General features: G+C 40.6%; 1 protein-coding gene across 5 annotated transcripts in view; it reads right to left on the reverse strand.

Moving 5' to 3' along the window:
* The window catches only part of AFF3 (AF4/FMR2 family member 3), a 639,560-nt gene that overhangs the window by 456,650 nt on the left and 170,449 nt on the right, over window positions 1-12,461 (reverse strand). The gene's annotated exons all lie outside the window — the stretch shown is intronic.

Raw genomic sequence — 12,461 nt, forward strand, 5'->3', positions numbered from 1 at the left:
CTGTCTATTAGAAACTGATTTCATATACAACTTCATATGTAGATTGAAAATAAAAGGATAGAAAGAGATATGCCATGCAAACGTAAATTAAAAAGGCAGAAGTGACTATATTAATATCAGATAAAGTAAACTTAAGAGCAAAGTAAAATAAGAAAGACAAGAATGTGACATGATCATAAAACAATCAATTGACTAGGAAGGTGTAACAACCCTAAAAGTATATGCACCAAACAACAGGGCCTCAAAATGCATGAAACAAAAACGGATAGAGCTGAAAAGAGAAACGGAGTCCATAATTATAGCTGGGGACTTAAATATCCTACTTTCAGTAATAATTAGAACTACTAGACAGAACATCAGCAAGGATATAGAAGAAATGTACACCACAATCAACCAACAAGATATAATTGACATATATTTTAAAACTCTACTCAATACCAGAGTACACATTTTTCCAGTGTTCACAGAACTCATGTTCATCATGATAGAGCATATTCTGTGCTACAGAACAAAATTCTACAAATCTGAAAGAACTAAAATCATACAGCACATGTTCTCCAGACCATAATGGAATCAAACTAGAAATCAGTAACACAAAGACAACAGAACAATCTCCGGATACTTGAAAATTAAACATTCATTTCTAAATACTGAATGGTTCAAAGATGACATCTCAAAAGGTATATTTAAAAATCCATAGAATGTAATAAATATAAAAATATAACACATCAAAATATGTAGCATGCAGCTAAAGTAATGCTGAGAGGGAAATTTACAGTACTAAATGCCTACATTAGAATGAGGAACGTCTGAAGTATTACATGCAAAAATTCTCCATAAAATATTAGCAAATTGAATCTAGCAATGTACAAAAAGAATTATGCACCATGACTTATTTGGGATTTATTCCTAGGACACAAGGCAACATAAGGGATCTCTGTGGTCATGAAACTCATCTGTATCCTGACTGTGTTAATGTCAATATGCTCATGGTTGTGTTGTAAGATGTTAGCACTGGAGGAAATGGGTTAAGGGTACACAATCTCCTTGTGTTTTTTTTCTTACAACTGCAAGTGACTCTACAATGATCTCAAAAATTAAAGCACCTGTGGAGGCTGACTGTAATTCAACTCAGCCATCAATCTTTAAGCAATGTTATGTTATAAAAGACGGACAGTGTCATGGTTGTTGATACTCAGGGGTAAGACTCCCCAAAACTAGGGTTTGAGATTGTTCTGAGATTTTAACTTTATAAACCATGCAAAATGAACAGAAGATGAAATACACAAATTTTCAAAAAAAATCACTATGATCACTATGATTGTTAGACATATAAGACTAGATTATAAGCTGACAGAACTTTAAAGAAAGGACATGTGGCTCAGAAAGGTGGTTGAAGCAACCATGCTAAAAAAGAAACAAAGAAAGCACACAGCATCCATCGCAACTCCTTCCAGAGAAAAAGTAGACTTAGTCAAATCTATTACTAATACCCTGTTGGTAAGGCATCTGCACCATGGAGGGAGAAACACAGAATTGTACTCACTGGACTTCAATTATTCCAGTCCTGCTCTCTCTCATGGAGTACAAAGTAGATAAATGAAAATATTTAGAAATCCATGTTAACTCGCATCAGAAAACTGAGAACAATAGCTGAAATTTATGGTTGTACACACGTCTGCCTTTGCTTTTTTCCTCTAAGCTCGCCAAGATCACAATCCTATATTCTTTCCAAAGCTTTCTAGTCCTTTTCCTGTTTAAATGAATAAACTGACATTCTGGTTTCACATGTTTGTCTTATTAGTTTATGTGAGTCCACTCTTAACAGTTTGGTGGCAAAACTAGCCTTCTGAGCCCAAGGCCCAGCCTATGGGCTGTGGGAAATTCACCACTGAAATGGCACCAACCACAGGTGACCTGTTAGAAGTGGGGCGAGCTCTCAAGATGACGGACATTCTTTCTGTTTGTTTAGTGGTCCAGTGTGTTCTTTCGAACCTACTAGTCATATTTCTGCCCAAACCAGCTAATTAGATATGGTGCTTTGTTCTTTGACTATATCTTAACACAAATGCCTCATGATGAGTACAAATATACTATACATGAGATTTTTATTTTGACTAGCAAATAATTTTGCATTTTTGTTTACTTTAAAGCACTATGAAAAATCCAAGGTATTAAAATTATTATTATAGAGACAATGAAATTATTTTCTTCCAATACCAGATTTTGATTAAGACTTTTATTAATAAATTTATATTGAGTTTTCCAAACCACATCCATCTTTCTCCATCAGGATTCCCACCTAGTTTCCTAATGCCCAGTGCTCAAGTGGCCTGTCAGGAAAAAGCAACTAAAATAGATGGGCTTAATAGGTTTGTATTTAAAGATAAAGTAAAACTTACATGGCTATAATGGCCAAAGATTGTAATTTACACAGAGGAAATATTGCCTAAAGGGTCATCTGTTATTTATGGACAAAAAATAATAATAATAACCCAGGGAAATTAAACCCAGAAAAGATGGCTTCAAAAGAAAATGAAGAATGACAGAGGATATAATCAGTAAAATTCAATAGAGATATTTTTAAGTTATTGATAAATAAAATCTTTTTCACAATATTTATGAGGAAAATAATTGATTCTGATTTACATAATTTCATTAAGATAAATATGAAAATGGGAAGAAACTGGAAACAGATTAATAGCACTCTACGCAAAATTGATTATGGGAAGGAATTAAATTGGCTTAACGATGTTCCCCCAGGAACTTCAGCAAAATTAATTCATGCTGGGCCAGTTCTGATTAAAATGTTTATATTCATAAGTTGGAAGTCAAAACATCCTATGTCCTGATGACATCACTGTGTTTCCTGGACTCTGCTGTCTTCCATATTGCAATGCTGCCTTCTCACAATTCTCACCCCAGCCCTTCTGTTGCTCTCTTTCCCCCAGTCCTTCACTTTTGTGTTTTTCCCTGTGTCTCACCTTTATACACAGGTACACAGGTATTCCCCAAGGTTCCATTTTCAGCTCACTTCTGTAAATTCTGTCTCCCTCCCTCCTTCCCCCAATTTCTTTGTCTCTCTTGCCCACACCCCTACCCCAAACACTTTAAGGCTGATGACTTCCATCTTCACGTCTTGCCTGGTCCTTTCTCCGGAGTGCCAGCTCCAGGTTTCTAGTGCCTGCTTGACTCTCTCCTATGGATGTTCCACTGCTGCATTAAATTTGAACCATTCAAAACTGGATTGGCATCTTTCTCCGTAACCTACCGGACACAGAGGTATGCTGGAGTTGGCTCAAACCAGCTTGTGAACTGACTGTGTCCATCTCTTCCCACCTCCACGTTCAGTGGCACCGTCCTGGAGGTAGGCTGAAATGGGCATTGGTGAGGGCATTTACGCCATGGAAACAGGCAAACAAAACAAAGCAGAGCCCTTTGTTCACCAGAGAAAAAAGCACACCCTTGCTTATATGGTGCCGCCAAATCCTTAAACAGCAAAGAAACTTCAAGCAGTCTCAGGCACCTCACCCACCTTACCCTCCACATTTAATTAATTACCAACTTGTTTGTATTCTACTTCTGAAATGACTCTCACACACCCACTTTCTTTCCAGAACCAAAGACACTGCCTTACCTCAAGGTCACCAGTGTGTGCTTACGCCCTTGCAACAGTTTCCTAACTGGCCTCCTTGACTCGTATGTTTCACAACACAATCCATCCCTCACACAGCCACAGGATTGTCTCACTTTCAACACAGCCTGCAACATACCATTCTGCTTTAATGTCTCACCATGTTCTAAGGAACAAAGCCCCAAAGCTTCTCAGCAACAGATAATTCTGTGTTCCCTGACCACAAAAACATGCACCTACGCACATCCCTCTACGCCTTGTCCCCTGAGTTCCCTCAGCCTCCTCTTGAGGCCCACTCAGCTCAGCCCTTTCCCAGCTCCCCTCAGTAAGAATGAACTATTCCCTCCTCTATTCCTACACGACCTTTGTCTTAGCGCCATCGTGTTCTTCTGGCCTCATGCTTTAGTGCCTCCCATGTGCTTAACTTGGTCAGCAATTGACTTCATTTCCTTCCATTTTTAAAACATACTTTTGCCCTTAAGTGGATTCTATTTTCCTCTCAACCATGTATTTTCTTCATTTTGCTTCCCTAACCCAATTGCAATTATCCCCAAACCATAAGCCTCTACAGAGTTAAGGATGCCTATTCTGTCTGTCACAATCATGCAAGATGAAAGGATGTTTAACCCCAGGCTGGGTGTTCCAAGTGGCTGCAATTAAAGCAAATCTGGTTTTTTTTCTCCACTTTGGTTGACTCTATGATTAAAAAAGAAAATGATTTCATTAAAGATGATTTAGTTGACATTTCTGCTTCGGTACAACTTGGAGTTGAGACGGCTTTCACTGCCCTGAAATAATTTAGCATGCAGGAACCTCAAGAAACAAGGAGCAGGAATGCCATCAACATAGACGAGAAACGGAGAAAACACAAAGGGCGCCACAGGAGACAAATGGCCCATGGTGAGTTTGGTTTGTCATAAAAAGCATGGGCAGCCACAACAGTTTCCAGCTAGAAGGCGCATTGGCACCCTTCCTCCTGCCTTTCCCTTTCCAAGCTTCACCTCCCTCTACCTCTCTTTGCTCCCCACTTCTTAAGCAACTGAAGTGACATCTTCTTCATCATGTGCCAAAATTTAGCAATGTTCCATTGCAAAGAAAGGGAACCACAGGCTCCAGGGTCCTAAGTGAGATGAGATGAAAAAGCAGCAAGAGGGAGTGTGGCTGCAGAAAGAGCACAGCAGGCCCTGGGGTCGGGAGGAACAAACTGACTTCTGTCTCACACTCCTGCTCTTCTCCTAAGATCCAAGAAGAAGCAATGGTGTGTGGGAGCAGTTTTCTGGCTGCTTCTCCCCGCTGCTTGGGTATAAGGAAGAGGAGAAGACAGATGTGCACTGCCCCAGCACGCATCCCACCTCTTTTGTTCATGACTCCCTGTGGGTGTCAGGCCACAGTGTCACTCCATTTCTACCCTCAGAGGTGACACACAACTTCATGTTCTCTTTGGGTGACTAGTGACCCCAGTTCACTTTGAACAAAATGTACTCACTGGTGTGAAGATCCATGTTTGGACAACTCCTCTTGTATATGGGATGGAGTAAACTCCTTTGTCTATGAAGACAGATTATTTCTTATTAATGGAAAGTTATTAACCTGAAAATCTGCACCATATCTACCAGATCATCTAGATGCAAATTATTTTTTATTATTTATTTATTTATTTATTGAGACAGAGTTTCATTCTTGTTGCCCAGGCTGGAGTGCAATGGCACAATCTTGGCTGACTGCAACCTCCACCTCCTGCTCTCAAGAGATTCTCCTGCCTGAGCCTCCCTAGTAGCTTGGATTACAGGTGCTTGCCACCCCACCCGGGTTTTTTTTCTTGTTGTTGTTTGTTTGTTTGTTTGTTTTAGTAGAGACGGGGTTTCACCATGTTGGCCAGGCTGGTCTCGAACTCCTGAATTCAGGTGATCCACCCGCCTTGGCCCTCTGAGGTGCTGGGATTACAGGCGTGAGTCACCATGCCTGGCCAAATCTAGACAGAAATTTTAAAATTAACACCTACCAATACAAATAATTTTTAATATTTCTAAGTCTGAATATCCATTTAGTATCTTTTATGATTAGAACTTACGAAATTTTACACAGAATTATCAGAAAAGTGTCATACATTTGTACAATGTTCTCCCCTTGCAGGCATTCTCTCTCTCAGTCTCGTAGCAGTTCTCTGTGCTGCTCTCCCAATGCTGCAGGAGTAAAAACAGCATATCGCATAATAGCAGACGAATGGTAATCTGCTCTGTGAGAGGTAAAGACATTTTCTGATAAGGAATAAAGGAAGAAAATGGCAAAAAGCACAGACACAAAAAGATGTGCTCTCTCGTTTTTTTTTTAGGGCATTTATTTGATAGATGACAACAGACTGGGGTTGTCTGTGTACGGTCCTGAAGGGAGAGGTGTCCCCATCTTCTCTCTACCTGTGACCCAGAGACGTTCCTTCTCTTTCCAGATCGTCATCCTGACCCTCTCCCCTGACCATCCTTTCTCCTCTTCCGCTTTCAAACAATCACAGAACTTCCACAACTTGAAACAGCCACTGATCAGTGCTGCTGCTTTTCTAGAAAACCTCTCCCTCCTTCCCCTCCCCTTTCCTTTCTTCATTACTAACTTTGGTTTAGAATCAAAATCTTTTTTATCATCACCCACCCACACACTTTGACATCCTTCATGAGTTGGCTAAAATTCTTTATTAAACTATTTTTATCGCTTGCATAGAAGTCAACAACAACCTTCCCTTTGCCACAGAAACAAGCCTTCCTGGTAGTCTCTCCAGGCATGGGACTCACAGTTTCCCCCTGGCCCACTCCTTCCGGACATAGTCCCCTTCCTGCACATTCAAGCCTCTAACCCTCCTTCTCCCCCCTTTCCTATTGGGGTCTACCGCTGCCCCTAGTGACGCAGGGGCTTCAAGGTGGAGTTCTTAGCCTCCTCCTCTTTCTTCTCTACGTCTCCTTCCTGAAGAGTCTGAATCACTGTGCGAATGATGACATGGGGGAGGTGCATCTCACGCACCTTTACTCTACCTCTCGTGCTTCCTCAGTGCTCACTGCTCGAGATCCCTGAACATCAACCCGGCTTCTCCATGCCCACAAGCCTTGCACTCCCTAAGTTTCCTAAGTGTCTATGTCTATAATATGAGCGTTGAAATATCTTTCCTGCCTGATCTAGAGGGTGGTTGGAATAATGGAATGGTTTTTAAATCTTTATAAACACATAAAGTATCGATTCTCCTACCAACCCCGACTCTAAATAACTCTTTTTATTAAGCCACACGATCTAAATCCTCTCCAATTTGTTCTCCCTTCACCTCGATGGGATGGTGAATCTCCAGGTCCTACGGTTTTCCTCTGATGTGTCTCACAAGCCCATTCTTGCCCGTCTAGTTCCTCCTTCCTCGCTCTTTCTGCCCAGGTCTCCGTCCACCAGGACTTGCTTCCTACAACAGTCAATTCACACATTTCCAATTTTCCCTCTTCAATCCATTCTGCTACCCCCAGAATAATCTTCCTAAAACTTAATTTCTACCACATCTCATCCCATTCCCTAAAATGATTATAGTTCCCACTAAGGCCAGGAAAATATCCAAACTCTTCTGGCTGACTCTCAAATTCTCTACAATATAACCTTTTCTCTCCAGCCAAAATTATTTCCAAGTTATTCCAAAGCCACAAGCCACAACCCACTACTCCTAAATGTAAATGTCATATCTCCCCTTGCAGCTCCTTGTGTGTCTGTGTCTACATTTTAAATTTATTTTGCGTAATTCACACTGTGCAGTCCACTGTTGACTGAGCATGTAGTGTTTGATCCATTTTGTATTGAAAACTCTAAGCAGGGTAATACGATCATAAAATATAATTTGAAGGGCATTTTGGTTTACATAACGACTCACCATCAAGCCCTCCACTGGGGAGTCAGGCCCACGGCCAAACCAAAAAAAAAAAGACAAGAGTCAATGCATTAGTTAGAGGCTTCAGCTCAGTATGAATGACTGATCTGGAAACATATCCTGATGCCTGGTTAAGAAAGCTTTATGGCAGAAGAAAAGAAAAATTTGAACTGATGTCCACTGTCTAAATGAACAGGAAACTAAAAAAGCTTGATATGTCTGTTTCAAAAATAAAAGAAACCTAAATCCATTAACAGGTGAAACAACTGACAATGGAACCACATCAAGCCAGAGTTCTTCCCAGTGTCACAGAAATCTCCTTACCTAGGGCCAGCTGACCATCTGCCAGATGGCTAGTGGTTCTATGAAATCTACCAGGGACCAAAAGCAGGGGACTATAAGATGAGGCATCACACAAATGTATTCCAAATCCTGGTACTGGGGTCACTGATAGTCTACCACAGAAATCAAAAGAAGTGCCTCAGAAGACACGGGCTGGCTTCACAGTCATCCATGTGTCTACCCTGAGATCTCAGAGGTCACAGGAAGACCCAAAGATCTATCCAGCAGAAACATTTGGACAGAAGCAAGTCCAAGAGAATTCTTTACATTCACAGCTGCTACAGTTGGTTAACTCTTGATTCAGGCAAGTTTCAGTCAAGTCCTTCTTCCCTCCCTGGTCTGCACAGGGGCGATTTTAGGAAATCACAAGGGAAGAAGGGGAAGTTCAGAAAAAGACAAAGAATGACACCACACACAAAGTTTCTCGGACTGTCCATATTGCTTTGCAGAGTATTTTACTTCATTAGTTCATTCATTTGACACAAAGTTATTGGGCCTTTACGGTATGCCAGGCATTTTTAGGTGCCAAGGATAGAGCAATAAACAAGAGAGATACAGCCCTTAATTTGTTAAGGAAGCAGGCAATAAGTCAGCAAATGAATAAGACAACTGCAGGTGGTGCTAAGTGAGATGAAGAACCTGTAAGTCTACAAAGAATGGAGAATGACTGTAGAGTCGTCAGGAACTTTAAGCATGGTTAAGGAAGGAACAGGAAGGAGGCAAATGTATGTTCCCAACTCCCAGAGGTGAGAGGTGCCTCCTGGCTCCAGCTCTGCAGCCACTTCTGCTCAAAAGGTATGCTGCATTGCTTTTTTTATTCCTTTGTTAAACCTGGCACCATCATAACAGGTGCCTCAACACCTATAAATGGTTAAGAATAGATGGACATGCAAGCTTTTCTCCCCTACTGATTTTGCTGTGCACAATAGTAGGCTTTTTGATATACTTGATCTGATCAGAAATAAACCCCAAAACAACACATGATACCTGTCATTGTTTTCCCTGGTTTACCTTGTGTCATTTCTAAGGCTTAGATTCCCATGACCCCCAGCTGTTCTCCACTGAGCGCTCACTGTAGAGAAAGTCGCTCTTCTTTTTCTTCCTGTTCTCCAGTCGCACTTACCTCTGTAACTGTGGTCTATGACTCCTTATCAAGGCACAGATGAAGCTAAAAAGCATTCCACCTGCTCCCTAGCAAAGGACTTCTTTGTTAAGGTTTAGATATAAGGAGGGAAAACAGAGACCTCAGGACTTCTATTGTGTTGACATTGTTTTAAGCAAGGTGGGAAAAGAGAACAGATAAGCAAGTCCACTTTCCCACCACCTAAGTCAATTCAGAGTATTTCCCGAACATTTTTTACCCACAGATTCAGATTACCCCAAGACAGATGGTTATGGTTTATTGTTTTGTGCACATAGGAGTAAAAGTCACTTAAAATTGGACTCAAATTCCTTCAAAGTTTGATACCTGCCAATCACCATTTCCTCTTGGGTATACAAAACCATACTGCATCATCTTCACCTGCCTGATTCTAATTTTCAATGTTTTCCCCTTTCTAGGTAAACACCGTCTTCTGGTTTTTTTTTTTTTTTTTTTAATGAGCGGTTTAACGGAAAATAATTGCTCCAGGTACAGGTCTTTTAGGCACATTTTGTCTCTGCAGCTATTGTTTTAATTAGTGGGCCTGCTTGTTCGCTGTCCCTTTGTTGTGGCCCGCTCTGGGGCAGGGGTGCCCGGGGAGGGTTCCTCTTGTGGAACGCAGGCGTTAATGAGCCATTTCAGTAATAAGAGTCCTGCCTCGAGCCAGAAGCCAGAGCACCCGAGACGCCCCAAGCAGCAGAAATGCTCATGAATTTCTGAAACTGCTTCCAATTTGCATTTAAACATAACTTCCGAAGAATAATTTCACCTGTGATTTTCTGAGCTGGAAAGGTAAGGGACTTCAGATGTTGAATATGTACAAATTATGTTAATATAACAGAGGTAAATGAAAGTCAAATGCATCGTCATGTAAAATGTAGATGTCTTCTCTAAATGTCAATTTTCTACCAAGGCTTGTTTTATTTTCCCCCTAAGTGAAATGTGATAACATTTTTTAATTAAGTGAATCTTTATAATAATTCCTATTTGATTGACACTGATTATTGCTCATTTTTCCCGTACCCTAGACTTCGGAAACCTCAGCAAGAGGAGGCTTAGTTGGTGCCTGGTGACTTCACACAATGGATTGAAACCAATCTAATTTAACACCTGTGTGCTCATCAATAAGTGTACTCAAGCACAAAAGTGAGCACAGTGTTGAGCGATTCTGACACTGACTGCATGACAACCACAGACTGTATCCAAACACTCGCAGACAAGAAGCTAATTGCAGTGATGAAAGGCGCACCACTAAAAGCATAAGTAATCGCTGCGGTGACGCACAGATAACCCTCTCTCCTTTACTACCAGGGTGCTGTGGCATTTATCTCCAACCCGTCTCTACCCAATCTGACAACCTTTTGTCTCTCTGACCAATGGAAAACAGAAATGATTTTTCACTACTGTACCCGCAGCACTGAAGGGTCTCTTCTGAGTATGGAGATTTAGTTCAGCAGTTGAGTACAAAATAAATGCAAAAGCTGACATGTGTCATCCACGGCAGAAATAAAAGGCTAATTAATGAGATCTGTTGGAGCCCCTTCTTCCAGTGCACCCACTGGTGCCCATGGAGAATACAGACACACGGCTTTCCCAAATTGTGACATAGGCAACAAACTCTACCAGAGTGAATGATGGTCCGGGAAAGGTATAGCAATGCAGCTCCGTGGCGTGGCGAAAGGAAGAAAACATCATTAGATTTCCATTCAAGGTAGTGGCAGTTAATAATGGACTTCCTGAAACCTAGAGCTCAATCACTAGGGAATATTAAGATTTTTCCACTTGAAATAACCAGGATTTTGTGGGCCATCCCAGAAGCCTGCTGAACTGGAATGCATTCATACCCTGGAAATCATATTAACTTACCATTAGGCCAAGGTCAACTGGATTTTGTGTTTCACCAAAGTTCACTGGGTCTTTTCTCTTGACAGCCATTGGGCAAGTGACAGATACACAGTTGACTTGAAGCTGGAATCCACCCAGACCCAATGAATCACTGATCTCTCATTTTTAACCCTAATGCATTGGGGTAGAATTAGGTATTTTGAACTACCATACAAAGCAGAGAAAACCCAACAAAATTATCTAACTATCTGGACTGGACAGTTTTACTTGGAAAGTATATACCTGCTTATGAAATACTAATGATGACAGCAAGAAAGTCTGATTTCAAATCTATGGGTGCCAACATTCTATGTATGATCATGGAAATATACATGTAAACTTGATATACTGCCAAGTCATTTCCTATCACATGTTGCCAATCAAAATAAAGTAAAATGAAGAAAATTGTTTAGAAAATCTGGATCTTGTTTCCTGAAGGTGTATGTAGGAGGGGGCAGTAGGAGGCAGGAGGCATTTTCATTTTTATTTTTATTTTACTGCACCAGTGTTTGGAACTCAGCAGCTGAGATGGGGTGAGTAACACATGAGCTTTGATGAGGAATTGTGGACACAGCCCTTTTTGCCAACATCTCATTACCTTTTCCCTCCACCTTTTTTTTTTTTTTTGCCAAACCACCCTACTAGATTATAGTAGTCTGCATCAAGAAACATTAAATTCTAGAAAGGCATAGCCATGGAGAGAGAAAACTAAAATGCAAGAAAAAGAAAAAAAAAGAGAGAGAGAAAACACACACAAAAAATGAAACTAAGAAACAGATTCTGAAAGCAGCATTTCCTAACTGAGAAGGCCCAAGAAGGTGACAGATGTACCTAGGTCCCCACAACCAGCCAGTGGCAGAACCACCAGCAGAGCTCATTTTCCTAGTGCCTGCGCAGGTTTTTTCTACAATGCTCACAGTATTGCAAGGAGGAGTTAATTCCAATTCTTATTCAAAATTAAATTCTATTAGATATTAAGGATTTCTGGTGGGAATACTTCAGAAATGAAAAAAGTATTTTCAATTTAAATTAAATTAAATTTCCAATTAAGTCACAGAGAATGGTACAACAGGAATCTGTTTCACTCTACCCCTTTATAAAAAGAAAATTTTCACTTTTTTTCTTTCTGGTCATCAATTAAGAGTTTTATGTAAAATGTGTCACTTTCATCTCTGATTAAAACGCATCCTATTTTAGGTTTTGAGATTAGCATCTGAGGCCCAAGGACTCAATGAAATTGTATGGCATAGTTCCCACAGGTATACATACGTATGTTCCTAGGGGAAAGGTTCTTCGCATTTATCAGATTTTCAACTGGATCTATAACTCTTCCAAAAGATTAATAACTTCTGTTCCAGATAGAGCTGAGGTTTTGGCAAAGGTAAGGAATCCTTACTAAAGAATCTTGTTTCTCTCAATAGCCCCTAAACCTCTTCAACTCACATAATTGCTTTTAAATTCACAAAGGAAATCCACAAGGCCTACAAGGAAAGGCAAACTCCAGCCCCCACTAAAACGGGAATGGGCAGCAACTGATTAATTCTGCAGTAATAAAAATTTAATATAAAACCTTT

This window comes from Trachypithecus francoisi, unplaced genomic scaffold, assembly GCF_009764315.1.
Source record: "Trachypithecus francoisi isolate TF-2019V2 unplaced genomic scaffold, Tfra_2.0 Lachesis_group17, whole genome shotgun sequence".
Lineage (NCBI taxonomy): Eukaryota > Metazoa > Chordata > Mammalia > Primates > Cercopithecidae > Trachypithecus > Trachypithecus francoisi.